General features: G+C 38.0%; 1 long non-coding RNA gene across 2 annotated transcripts in view; it reads left to right on the forward strand.

Annotated features, from left to right (window-relative positions):
* Positions 1 to 388: 388 nt before the first annotated feature.
* The window catches only part of LOC130907998 (uncharacterized), a 35718-nt gene continuing 23543 nt past the window's right edge, over positions 389 to 12563 (forward strand). For both annotated transcript variants that reach the window (XR_009061561.1, XR_009061562.1), the window contains exons 1-2: positions 389 to 470; positions 5835 to 5901. This is a non-coding gene — a long non-coding RNA (uncharacterized LOC130907998). The remainder of the gene's footprint in view (positions 471 to 5834; positions 5902 to 12563) is intronic.

Consider the following 12563-nt stretch of genomic DNA (forward strand, 5'->3'; position numbering starts at 1 on the left):
TTGGAGTTTTGTGTAAAATGATAATGATTTCATTTTTTTCCCATTCTCTTTTGTGTTTTTTCATTGCAAGCAAAATAAATGAAGATATTACTACCGAAGCATTTGTAATTTTCTGGGAGAAATTGAGCATTGTCTGACAGAATTGCAGGGGTGCTAATACTTTTGGCCATTAGTGTATTATGCCTTGAGTTGAGTTTTGTTAAAAGTTTGCCCTAGTGTGTCTGGTCATTGTGATTACCCATTGATTTCACCTGGTGTGGCCTGCTCCTTGCATGTTGACCAATCCGCTGCCTCTTGTGTCACCCACCTGTGCCTCATTGTCTCGTTACCCCTTGTCTGTGTATTTAAGCCCTCAGTTTCTGTTACCTCCTTGTCGCAACATTGTCACGTTCGTGTTTCTCCCAAGGTCTGGTCTTGGTCATGTCAATTCTGCCGTTCATTGACCTCGTGTTCCTGCATCCTCTGCTTATGTAAGTTTTGGTGCTTTTTGTTTGTACTTTGTTTTTGTAGTTATCATTAAATCATTTTTTGAGTTCACTGCCACTAGTGTTGTTTTTGGCAGCCCTTTTAATATTCGTCTTAGTCTTTTGAAATATAATACTTATTAGTCTTAGTCGTAGTTTAGACGTTTCAAAATGTGTTTGTCTTCGTCTAGTTTTTGTTGACGAAAACTCAAGACTAATTTTGTCTTGTTTTAGTGGACGTTAACTCAATATTTTGGTCCGTAAATTTCTAAAGTTTCACTTCAAAAATAAGATTTCCAATGAACATTGACAGACGAGCACATACTGTAGCATCTACAAATCTATCACTTGATAATTGAGTGGGTGATTTTGGAGGGCCACAATGCATCAAACGAGTGACACAACCAGGTAGGCTAACTACACATAAAATGTCACACATTGTGACCATGTGACGGAAACTATGGCGCATTTTCGTCTAGTTCTCGTCTCGTCAGACGAAAACTGGCATTTGTGTCAAGTTTTCGTCTCCCAAGACCCGTTTTTAGCTCATTATCGTCTCGTCACCGTCATGAAAAAAATTGTCAACGAAATATTTTCGTAATAGTCATCGTTGACGAAAACGACACTGACCGCCACCCTGCCTCACCTCACTGTTTTTGTTTCCCCGCATTTGGTTCCTCCATGCCGCCGCCACCTGACAAGTTCATGATCATGTATTAATGCCGTTTTTTTTTTTTTTAAATTGAAAAAAATAATTCAACAGACACCCCCAAAATATTTTTTTTAATTTAAAACAAATTTAACCAACCTGAAAAATTTAAATTGAAAAAAATATATGGCGGAAAACACTAAGGTGACTTGAATTTCCGCTCTGAGACCCCCAATTTGGTCAAATTTCAAAATTGTCCTATATGCATGTGTGATACATCATTGGAAAGCTTAAAATCCCAATTTTCTGGGGGAAGAAAAATTTTCAACAGGAGGGCATTTTAAAAAAAAAAAAAAAAATTAAACTGCAAAACCCTAACTGGAGGCGAGAGCACGCGAAAGCAGAATTAAAGACGCCACGATTTTAACGAGATATTATCGCGTACTTACCTTGTTTCAATCCAAAAACTCCATGTAGCATGTATCACTGAGCGTCAAGACACAGCTGTGAATGGCCACAGCCGGAGTTTGGGGGGATTTTATGGGTGAAACATGGTGATATAACAAGGGTTGCGATGCAGAAATCGCAGACAACAAGGAGTGTTTGAGATGTTCTTTTTCATATAGTAACCTTTTTAAACGCTATTTTTCAATTTTTCTGTTTTTGGATCGATTATTTAGCATTTAACGATTTGGGGGAAATGCGAAGGTAACAAAAAAATACAATTAAACGATAGTTATGAAGTGGATATCTGTGACTTTTTTTTTTTTTACAGACACCAAATTTTTCATTGTGACATAATTTGTTTAAAAGTATGCGAGTAAATAATTTTTTAAAACTAAATATTAGACATCAATTAATGATTCTAAGCTAAAAATGACGGACATTTTGAATAATAAATATTCTATTCAATTTTATTTGTATGGCCCTATATCACAACAAGGTTGCCTCAAAGGGCTTTGCAGAGGCAATATGATACACAGTCAAAAACAACAGATGAAATAAATAAAGGTCAAGTCCTGGGCATCCCCCATCCTTAGATCCTCCATGTCGGCAAGGAAAAACTCCAAAACTCTTTGGGAGAAATGAGAAACCTTGGGGAGTACCACAGTCAGGAGAGATCCACTCCCAGGGCGGATAGACAGGATGCCCCAGGACTGCTAATAGGAATTAGCAGACTGAGTTACAGTTTGTAAAGATGCAGTAGAGTAAGGGAACAAGAAGAGGTCCATCTAGCCAGATGAGACAGGGGGCAACGAGGACCCCCATCCAGCCAGTGGTCCGGATATTCAGGAGGCTGCAGCTGAAAAATAGCTCCTCCCCAGGGGGAAGGGGGGAAATGGGACACCGGGTGACTAGCGATGAAGAGACGAGTCAACTAGATATTAAAATTAGAAAATAGAAATAAAGTAAGACAAGAGGTAGGTAGAGTAAGAAAAAGGAGATAGGACTCAGTGGCTGTACTTCCCCCAGCATTATAACTGCTAGTGCAGCTTAGACTGAACTGTGAGTCTAGTCCGATTTCAACTAGCCTGACCATAAGCTTTGTCGAATAGGAACGTTTTTAGTCTAGCACAGGGGTGATGTGCTCTCTTCTATTAGTTCCTGTTAAAAGTCTTGCTGCTGCTGCTGGACTAGCTGAAGACCTTTTAGAGAACTTTTAGGACAAGCTGCAAGTAGGGAGTTACAGTAATCCAGATTCTAGATGTAACAAACGCGTGAATTAATTTTTCTGCATCGTTTTTAAATAAAAGATTTCTAATTTTGGCTATGTTGCGCAGGTGAAAAAAAGGCCGTTCTGCAGGTTTGTTTAATATGAGCTTTAAATGATAAGTCTAGGTCAAATAGAACTCCTAGGTTTTTAACTGTGGTGCTGGAATATACACTTACATTGTCCAGAGTGACTATTTGGGCAGTTAAAGAGTCTCTCTATATATGAGTCTCTCTCGCTCTCTCTCTAATTACTTGCCTTCTTTTAATGGCTAGGTTGAAACAAAAGTGGTTGTGCGACGTCTGTAAATGGGGGTTTTCAGGGTAAAACGGACAAATTAAAAATAGCACGGAGGCTTAGTGCGCCATGAATCTGCTATGGCAGCAAACAGACATATTGTTCTATCAAACACAAAAGTTGTTTTGGCTTGAAATACAGCAGTTTGTTTTAAACAGGGGTGCAAGAGCAGAAACTGCTTTTTCAGTCTTGTCTGTGTTTTCCGTCAAATACAATTTAAAAAAAAATCCTCTAACAATTAAGGTGAGAGACATCCAATTCAGTTAAACTAGGAGGTACGGCAGTTCATGGTTATCTTTTAACTGCATTTTTTGTTCAATAAAAAAATTCAACAAAACAAAAAAAATTATAATTTTTTTTAGAAAAATCCTTTTGTACTGACGGTGACTGATGTCCAATCGATTTAATTTATTAAGTTTGGCAGTTAATGATCATGTTTTTGTGCCATGTTTTTTGATTAAAAAAAATATATATATATCAAAAATAATTGATGCATGCACAAAAATATTTAATGTGATAGTTCAATTACTTATTTTCCCCCTTCTGTCATAGTTTGCATACTCATTAAAATACGAAAACCTATAAATTGGTGGCTTTAAAGCAGACGCTGTTTTTTCATCTGTGTGATTTTTGACAAAGATCTGATCACATTTGATGGTGATTTTATGCAGAAATGTGAGAAATTCCAAAAGGTTCAGATACTTTTTCATACCCACTACATATTTTAAAAATTTCCCCATAACAGCGATGGACTGGATCACTGCCAACCTTTACGACCCAAAAGCATTTGGCTTCTACTGTCGTCTATGGCGGCTAATTAACTAGGCTCCTAAGCTGTTAAAGGCGGCATCTTCACAAACACTGGACGCGTATAGTGAGTGCACCTGTACTTTTACAACTCACCTGCTATCCACTTCAACTTTCACCTTTCTATGCATGCCATTAATTTGTGGGTCATCATGAAGACTCAAGTTAAAGTGCGGTGCTTTCCCCGGTGGCAGGTGCCTGCCGAGGATCCTTCACTTGTCAATAGTAGTCTGTTATCAAGTCAAGTGCTTGTAAACGAGCAGAAAAAAAAAAGAAATCTAGTTGAAGTGTTAGGTTGCATAAGAGCGGGGCCAACCCCGAGGTGTGCCCTTTGTGGTCATGTGCTACCTCGCTAACTCACTTTTGTGGTCACCTTTGTGATGGGTGGAGTTTTCTTCAGAAGAATGTGACCCATTTAGAGTGAATTTAAAGGGTCCAAGCTAAACAACAATACGACAGCGATGGACGTATATTACATTATGATTGGCCGCCTCCCCCACTTCAAATGAATTGGACGTTCATCATCGTCAGTAGCACTAAAACAAATTCTTTTTTTTTCCTTGATTAAAGAAATGGTGCTGAAACATTTTTAATTATGATTTTAATTTGTTTTTTATGTATAGTTCATTGTTTTATTTAAATTTTATTATTAAAAATGGTGGATAAAGCAGCAGATGACGGATGGATGTATAGATAATTAAAAATGGCACTGACAGTATTTTTAATTTCTACAAATATATATATACATGTATAATTTGATTAAATTTTATTTCATAATTTTTTGAATTCACATTTATTTTATTTATTTTGTATTTTTTAATTTAAAAGTGGCACTGAAATCTTTTATTTTAAAGAAATTTTTTTTTTAATTCATTTTTTTTGTTTTTCAAATTCGTTTTTATTTTGTTTTGAATTTATTTGTATTTTATTTTATATTATTCATTGTTTTATTTCATACTTTTATATTCTATTTTTTCCATTTTTATTTTATTGGATTTTTAAAAATTTATTGTTGATATATTTTTTATCAAAAAATGACTTTTGTTTGTTTGTTTTTGTTTACAATACTTTTATGTATACGTTTTTTTTTATTTATTTGTATTTTATTTTATATTATTCATTGTTTTATTTCTTTCATATTTTTGTTTAGCATTTTTATTTTTGAATCCATTTTTTTTTTCATTTATTTATCTTTTTCATCAAAAAATGGCACAATGTTTTTTTGTTTTACAAAACTTTAATATTTATATATTTTATAGTTTTATGTGTTTAATTTTTTATTTTGCTTTTTATTTTATTGTATTTTTTATTGTTTTTTTTTTTTCATTAAAAAAATGGCACTGAAACATTTTTACAAACGTTTTGTATTCATTTTATTATTTATTATCTTTTGTTTTTATTTTCATATGATATTTTTGTATAATTTTTTGAAATGGAAAACGATAACACTGAAATTCCCGGTTTATTGCAGGGAATTGCATACCTAAAAAATCCATAACATTATATTTCGAGCGCCTCGTCGTCCGCCACGAGTGCGCACACGCGCTTCACAAAGACTAAGCTGTATATTTTTGTGGAAAGTCTTTTCTCTATTAGCAGCTGCGATTGTGACAGTGTTGTTGTTTTGACGAGGAAGTCTCCCTCTCACTTCCTGCCGCAGGACCTCAACATGCTTATAAACACGCCGCGCGAACACGTGACACGCGTCCCGAAACGCGGCAAAACAAAACCTCACCGCCTCTCCCGCCTCATTTTTTCACCGTGCCTTCGATGACGTCGACTCGCGTCACGTGACAATCTTTGCGTATCGCTAGCGTGTCTTTCCCATTGTGCGCTGGCGCCGAGCGAAATGTCGGAAAAGCTGAAAATGACAAAGACGTGAGTTAATCTCGTTCTTTCTTTGCAGTTGCCGATCAGGAGTAAGGAAGTGGGAATCCCGTCTTTAACGGCCTCCCTGATAAAGACGGCAGATGGTGAGTGGATAAGATTTGGCGAGTTTGTTGTTGTTCACAACGCAAAGGAGTGGCGGCTTTTTCAGGGATTTCCCATCGTCGATCGCCATATTGTGTTTGCAGGCTTCCCAAAAGTGGCTCAGTAGAAACCCAATAGTTATTAGCTTATAATTAGCTTAACTATTGAGAGTATGTGTTGTGGTCATTAGTAAAAGAAGGAAATTGATATTCCATGGAGATGCCGGCCTTGAAGGAGCCCGGTTTCCAGGCGAAAAGTGGTTGGTCAAAGAGAAAGGTAAGAGTTGTAATTGTCCACTAGTATGTACCATTCGCCTCCGTTGTTTACAATGCCGTAATGCCACACAAAAAATAGCAATGGCGTTCTCCATGGCATCACTTTCTTTGGCTCACATTATGACAGTACACAGATAACCAGTCTATATTAGGTGGCGGATCCTTAGTTCATGAAATTACACGGCCCCCTACCCAGTGTCATAAAATCTTCGGACAAAAGGTACATTAGTGTAGCCGACATGCCGTGTAGTCTAATAAATTAAACGTTTAAGGCCATTGTCAGTCTTTGCATACAGTCCCTGACAAAAGTCTTGTCACTTATCCATTTTGAAGAAACAATTGCTAATAACCTGACTTTGAATAATTCAATTGGTTTCAGAAATGGCTCATATGAAAGTTAAGACTCTCCCAAACGATGTTGAATGTACAAAAATATATTTGTTTCACTGAAAGAAGATTTAATGAAGACATAAATGTCAAATTTTGGCAAGACAAAAGTTTTGTCGTCTACAGAAAGTAGTGTGAAAATTGAAAGAAAAAAAGTACTTCAAATATAAAAATGTTACATAACATAAGCGAATTAAGTAGTGGTGCTGTGAGATCCACATTGAATATTTTGTATGACTTCCATCGGCTTGAAGGACTGCATCAATGCGGTTTGGCGATGATTCAGACAATTTATTGATGAAGTCATCAGGAACATCAAAGAAAGCTGTCTTGCATGCCTCCCAGAGTTCAGCAACATTCTTGGTTTTCGTCTTCCATGCTTCCTCTTTCAACCTACTCCAGACATGCTCAATGATGTTCATGTCTGGGGACTGGGCTGGCCAGTCCTGGAGGATCTTGATCTTCTTTGCCTTGAGGAACTTTGAGGTAGATTGAAGTATGCAATGGAGCTGCAGAATTTGTCCCTTTTTATGGTTAGGAATGTAAGAAGCAGCTAAGATTTGTTGAGATTTGACTATGTATGTTGCCTTCCACCCTGCAGATCTCTCGCACACCCCCATACTGGATGTAACCCCATACCATGATTTTGCCACCACCAAACTTCACTATTTTCTGAGTGAATCTCGGATCCATGCGGGCTCCAGCAGGTCTCCTGCAATATTTGCGGTGACTGTGGTGTAATTGAATGGAAGATTCATCTGAAAAATCCACTTTTCCAGCGTCCATCCTTTTGACAGGCTGTGGGCCTTGGCAAATGCCACACGGTTTTTGAATTGCCTTTTGTTTACTGCTGGTGCCTGGGCACTGATTCGACCATGGAGGCCATTTCTAGACAGAATTCGACAGACTGTTCTGGTTGACACAGGGATTTCAGGTGACCAGGTCTCGTGGAGCTCTGCTGCAGCGGAAAAAGATCAAGGTCTTAGCTTTCATATGAGCCATTTCTGAAACCAATTGAATAATTAAAAGTCAGGTTATTAACAAATGTTTCAACAAAATGGATAAGCGACAAGACTTTTGTCAGGGACTGTAGATGTATTCTTAGTTTACAGTGCGTACAGAGCTTTGGCAACCCGTACCAAGACTGGAAACTGGCCGTACGCTCTGGCCGTGCAGGGGGGTGCACAGTGTTCTTTTCTTTGTAGGCTTCATTCTTTTTTCTGGCGCTAGGCACTAGTCTCCAGCCATTTCTTGGTGTTGCCGAAGCAAGTTTTCCTTCTGTGCCTTCTTTGCGCCCCCATAAGAGTGAGCCAATTCCTTTGCAAGACCCACCAAGAAGTCCACCCATCTCTCTTCCCTTCCGGTGCATGCCTGATACAATACTATTGATTGATTTGATTTTTATTTCTTTGTTTGTTTCTCATGATTCCATCTATTTGTCCTCAGAATGGAGTGATTATTTATTTCCCTGCGCTTGCTCTATACTGTATAAGTAACATTTACTGACCACCACAATGTTTTTATTCATTTCTTTTAGTGTTTCTGAATGCTAAAGAGTTGCATTTTTGAACCAACTCATTATTTTTTCAAGCTTTTTATCAGAGTTTGCGCTACATTATAAAATGTCTGAGTGAGTGCTCATCTGAGACTGGTGATTCCATACTTTTACTAGGGGTTGTATATTCCTAATATATGGGAATACAAAGTATGGTGATGTATTGTCGCAACCTCAATTTTGAGGGGTTCCTCCATTTTGTGCCCTCCCTCCCAATGTGAAAACCACAGAGCTCCCAGTCAACTTATCACAAGTCAACACTCGGCCCGTTTCACGCTTTAGCTCGTCGAAGGTGCGCGCGTGGAAGGCGAGATAAGACGTTGCGGGATGGTAGAAGAAAAACAGATGGATAACAAGCTATTGTTTCTCAGCGGCGCTATTTTATTATTATTTACGAGGCGTCACGCCGTGTCTTTTCCAAACAGCTCGGCTTTGTTGACTGTCAACACTGTCAAATTGTTGAGTAAACTTAGCGGGGCGGTTAGCGCGCGCCGCGCTTCACCTAGATTTGGAAAACAAGCAGTGTTAGTCATTTGACACTTTATGAGGCAGTCATTTAGTTCATTGGCTGCCATTGACAGCGCTAGGCGTCCAACCCTTTCTCGTTTTTGGTTTTAACCCTTTCAGGGACAGTGGTTACGACAGTGGACAGCTATTTAATAGTAAGACCTTTAGATACTATTTTAAGGATAGACGTCCATTTAAACCAGGAAGATTGGCTGGGAGTGCTTACTTTTGTGTGCCATTGACGGTGCTAGACGTCCAATCCATTTTGACTGGGAGTCAAAATGGATTGGACGTCTACCGCCGTCATTGGCAGCCAATGAGTTCAATGAGCGCCCTGAAAGAAATATATACAAAAATAAATTTAAAATATTATTCAAGAAAAGGAAATGGTGATCCCTCGCGACTTCACGGCATCAGTCCATCGTGGATTTTTTTTTTTTTTTCACTTTAAAGTAGGGCTGTCAAACGATTAAAATTTTTAATCGAGTTAATTACAGCTTAAAAATTAATTAATCGTAATTGATCGCAATTAATCGCAATTCAAACCATTTATAAAATATGCCATATTTTTCTGTAAATTATATATATATTCTGTAAAATAAATTGTTGGAATGGAAAGATAAGACACAAGATGGATATATACATTCAACATACGGTACATAAGGACTGTATTTGTTTATTATAACAATAAATCAACAAGATGGCATTAACATGATTAACATTCTGTTAAAGCGATCCATGGATAGAAAGACTTGTAGTTCTTAAAAGATAAATGTTAGTACAAGTTATAGAACTTTTATATCAAAACCCCTCTTAATGTTTTCCTTTTAATAAAATTTGTAAAATTTTCTATCAAAAAATAAACTAGTAGCACGCCATTGTTGATGTCAATAATTACTTACACAATGCTCATGGGTGCTGAAGCCTATAAAATCAGTCGCACCCAAGCGCCAGCAGAGAGTGGCAAAACTCCATAAAACACAATTAACAAGTGGGCATTTCACTCTACTGTCATTTAAATCTGTCTGAGCGGGACATGTGCGTTAATTGCGTCAAATATTTTAACGTGATTAATTTTAAAAATTAATTACTGCCCGTTAACACGATAATTTTGACAGCCCTAATTTAAAATGATCCTCTAACTTAAATACATGTATGCTCTAATAAACCACGATTGTTCTTTTGTACTAAAATATGTTGTTAGAAACACACAAAATGTTAAATCAATGGCAAAATTTTATAATATTTAGTCCATATTTTGACCGTTAGTTGGCGCCATGGTTTGCGGGCTCGCAGTGATGACGTCATTGCTATCTTGCGTGTTCAACAATTGCTTATTGCTGCCTGAACTCATTAGTAAAATGCAACGATGTGCTGCTTTTGGATGCAATTTCCAGTCAAATGGAAACAAAGGAGTGAAGTGAGTGGTCAAGGTGGAATTATTGTTTTTAGTGAATAAATGTGCATAAGTGGAAGCTTCTCCCCCTTTTTGGTCCCTGTATGCACGTATCCTATCCACCACGCGTTATAACTGGCGCCCAAACATTTTTCCTGGATCCTCAGTCAAGTAAGGGATCCGTCTATTTTCTGGATCCGACGGTCCCACAGCGTCTGCAATATTGGTTTCGGATCTGTCCATTTTTTTGATTCGTCGGTCCCACGGTGACTTTTCGGATCAGTCTATTTTGTGGAATCGATGGCCTGATCGCGGCTGCGACATTGCAATGGGATCGGTCTAATTCCTGGATCTCCGAGTGAGTAAAAAACGCGGATTTGGATTACTGTTGCTATCTTTTTTGTTGACTATTCTTCGTGGGAGTTTTCCCCAAATCATACCAAATAATTAAAGCACTATGGCACGCTACAGTGACGAGTGACTCTGACGTGGACCTTACAACAATGTTGGAGTTCATCAGGGAACGCGTGTTTGCGTACTGCTGAGCTCCCGAGTGAAGAGTGGTCAAGGTGGAAATATTATTTTTTGTGTATAAATGTGCATAAGTGGAAGCTTATCCCCTTTTTGGTACTTTTATACACGTATCTTAGCTACCACGCGTTACAATGCACAAGACATGGATTACAAAAGGTGTGCTCTTTGTCCTGTACTGTATGTAAAGCACACGACAGCTCTGGATGCTAACAATCTACATAATTATATTGGGATAAGTTTGAAAACGCAATATGCTTACCTTGAATATCTGCTAATAAAACCAGAGTTCCAAACGACATACACTCTCACTCCCAACAGCACTCTCTCGCATCACCAATTTTGCCCAACTTTTATCAGGTATTTGCTGCACGCATTTTTCCCCGAAGCTCGTCTTGTAAACGACCGACAATGCTGTCCTGCTCTTCACTTTTCAGATCTGGTTCAAATAGGAAGGGTAGAACTGACGACATGTTGGGAAAGCTAACAAAGGACACGCTGGAATTTCAGCAAAGGGACCGGTGACGTCACGCACTGCGACGTAACAAGTAGAGATGTCGATCGATCGGGTCCGATCACGTCATTTTCAAAGTATCGGAATCGGCAAAAAAATATCGGCCATGCCTTTTTTTAATATATATATATATTTTTTTTTTTAATTAAATCGTTTTCTAATTGTATTTAACGTTACAGACATAATATGTTACACTTCTCCAGAGTCTTTAGTTTAAGCTTAAGGTAGTGTTATCAAATTTATCCCAATAACGGCGGTAATTTTTTTTTTTTTTTTTAAATGACGCAATGCATGCGCTGCGCGACCCACTCACGCATTATTGCGCTCAATCTGTAATGGCGCCGTTTTGCCTATATAGAGGGCTAAAAGGCAGCGTAAGATGAGTAGAGTGAATTTTGGCAGCCTTTAGAGCCTTATATTAATTGGCTAAAGGCTTACAATTCCTCTCCCTACGATTAGAAATGTCATGGGAAGCAATATGAGGAAGCATGGTAGCAATTGCTCTTTTTCTTAACACCTCAAGTTTTATCCCATCGCAGAGAAGATATATGAATTGGTAGCACGACGCACAGTCGTGGTTTCACTTGTCATGGTTCCACTTCCCATCATGCATTGGGCATGGCCTTCAGTATCATTTACTGAAAGCTGAACAAATACACTAGATGGCAATATTTAGTCACAATATACAAAGTCAAGTCTTTCTATCCGTGGATCCCTCTCACAGAAAGAATGTTAATAATGTAAAAGCCATCTTGAGGATTTGTCATAATAAACAAATACAGTACTTATGTACTGTATGTTGAATGTATATATTCGTCCGAGTTTTATTCATTTTTTTCTTAATGCATTGCCAAAATGTATATGATCGGGAAAAATTATCGGGAATGATTGGAATTGAATCGTGAGCAAAAAAAAAGCAATCGGATCGAGAAATATCGGGATCGGCAGATACTCAAACTAAAACGATCGGGATCAGATCGGGAGCAAAAAAACATCATCGGAACAACCCTAGTAACAAGAATGGCGACCTATCACTTGAAATAATTTTACAAACTTTATTAAAACAAAAACATTAAGAAGGGTTTTAATATCAAATTATTATAACTCATACTAACATTTATCTTTTAAGAATTACTTGTCTTAAAAATAGAGGATCCCTTTAAAAAAGAGAGAATTCAGATGAGCCGATCGGGTAGTCTACTCTCCCTCATGCCTTAAACATCGTGTAACTTGTTAAACAGTTGCTTTGGCAACTCATTGTGTGTAAGTGAGCAGTTTGAGTGGACTCACTCGAAGTGTTGCGAGTGCTGCCGTGGAACAAACAGGCTCTGTGTGCGTATGCGTGGACGGGGGGATAAGGAAGCATGCGCTGTAATGTGTGTGTGTGTGAGGTGACGTTCGAGACAGCCGGACGTGTTGCGTTCGCGGCAATAAATGCCACATGTAAAAAGCGATGCTGAACAGTTTGTAATTTCCATGTCACTCCGATTCACATTCAA

The sequence above is a fragment of the Corythoichthys intestinalis genome, chromosome 19, assembly GCF_030265065.1.
Source record: "Corythoichthys intestinalis isolate RoL2023-P3 chromosome 19, ASM3026506v1, whole genome shotgun sequence".
NCBI classification, from domain to species: domain Eukaryota; kingdom Metazoa; phylum Chordata; class Actinopteri; order Syngnathiformes; family Syngnathidae; genus Corythoichthys; species Corythoichthys intestinalis.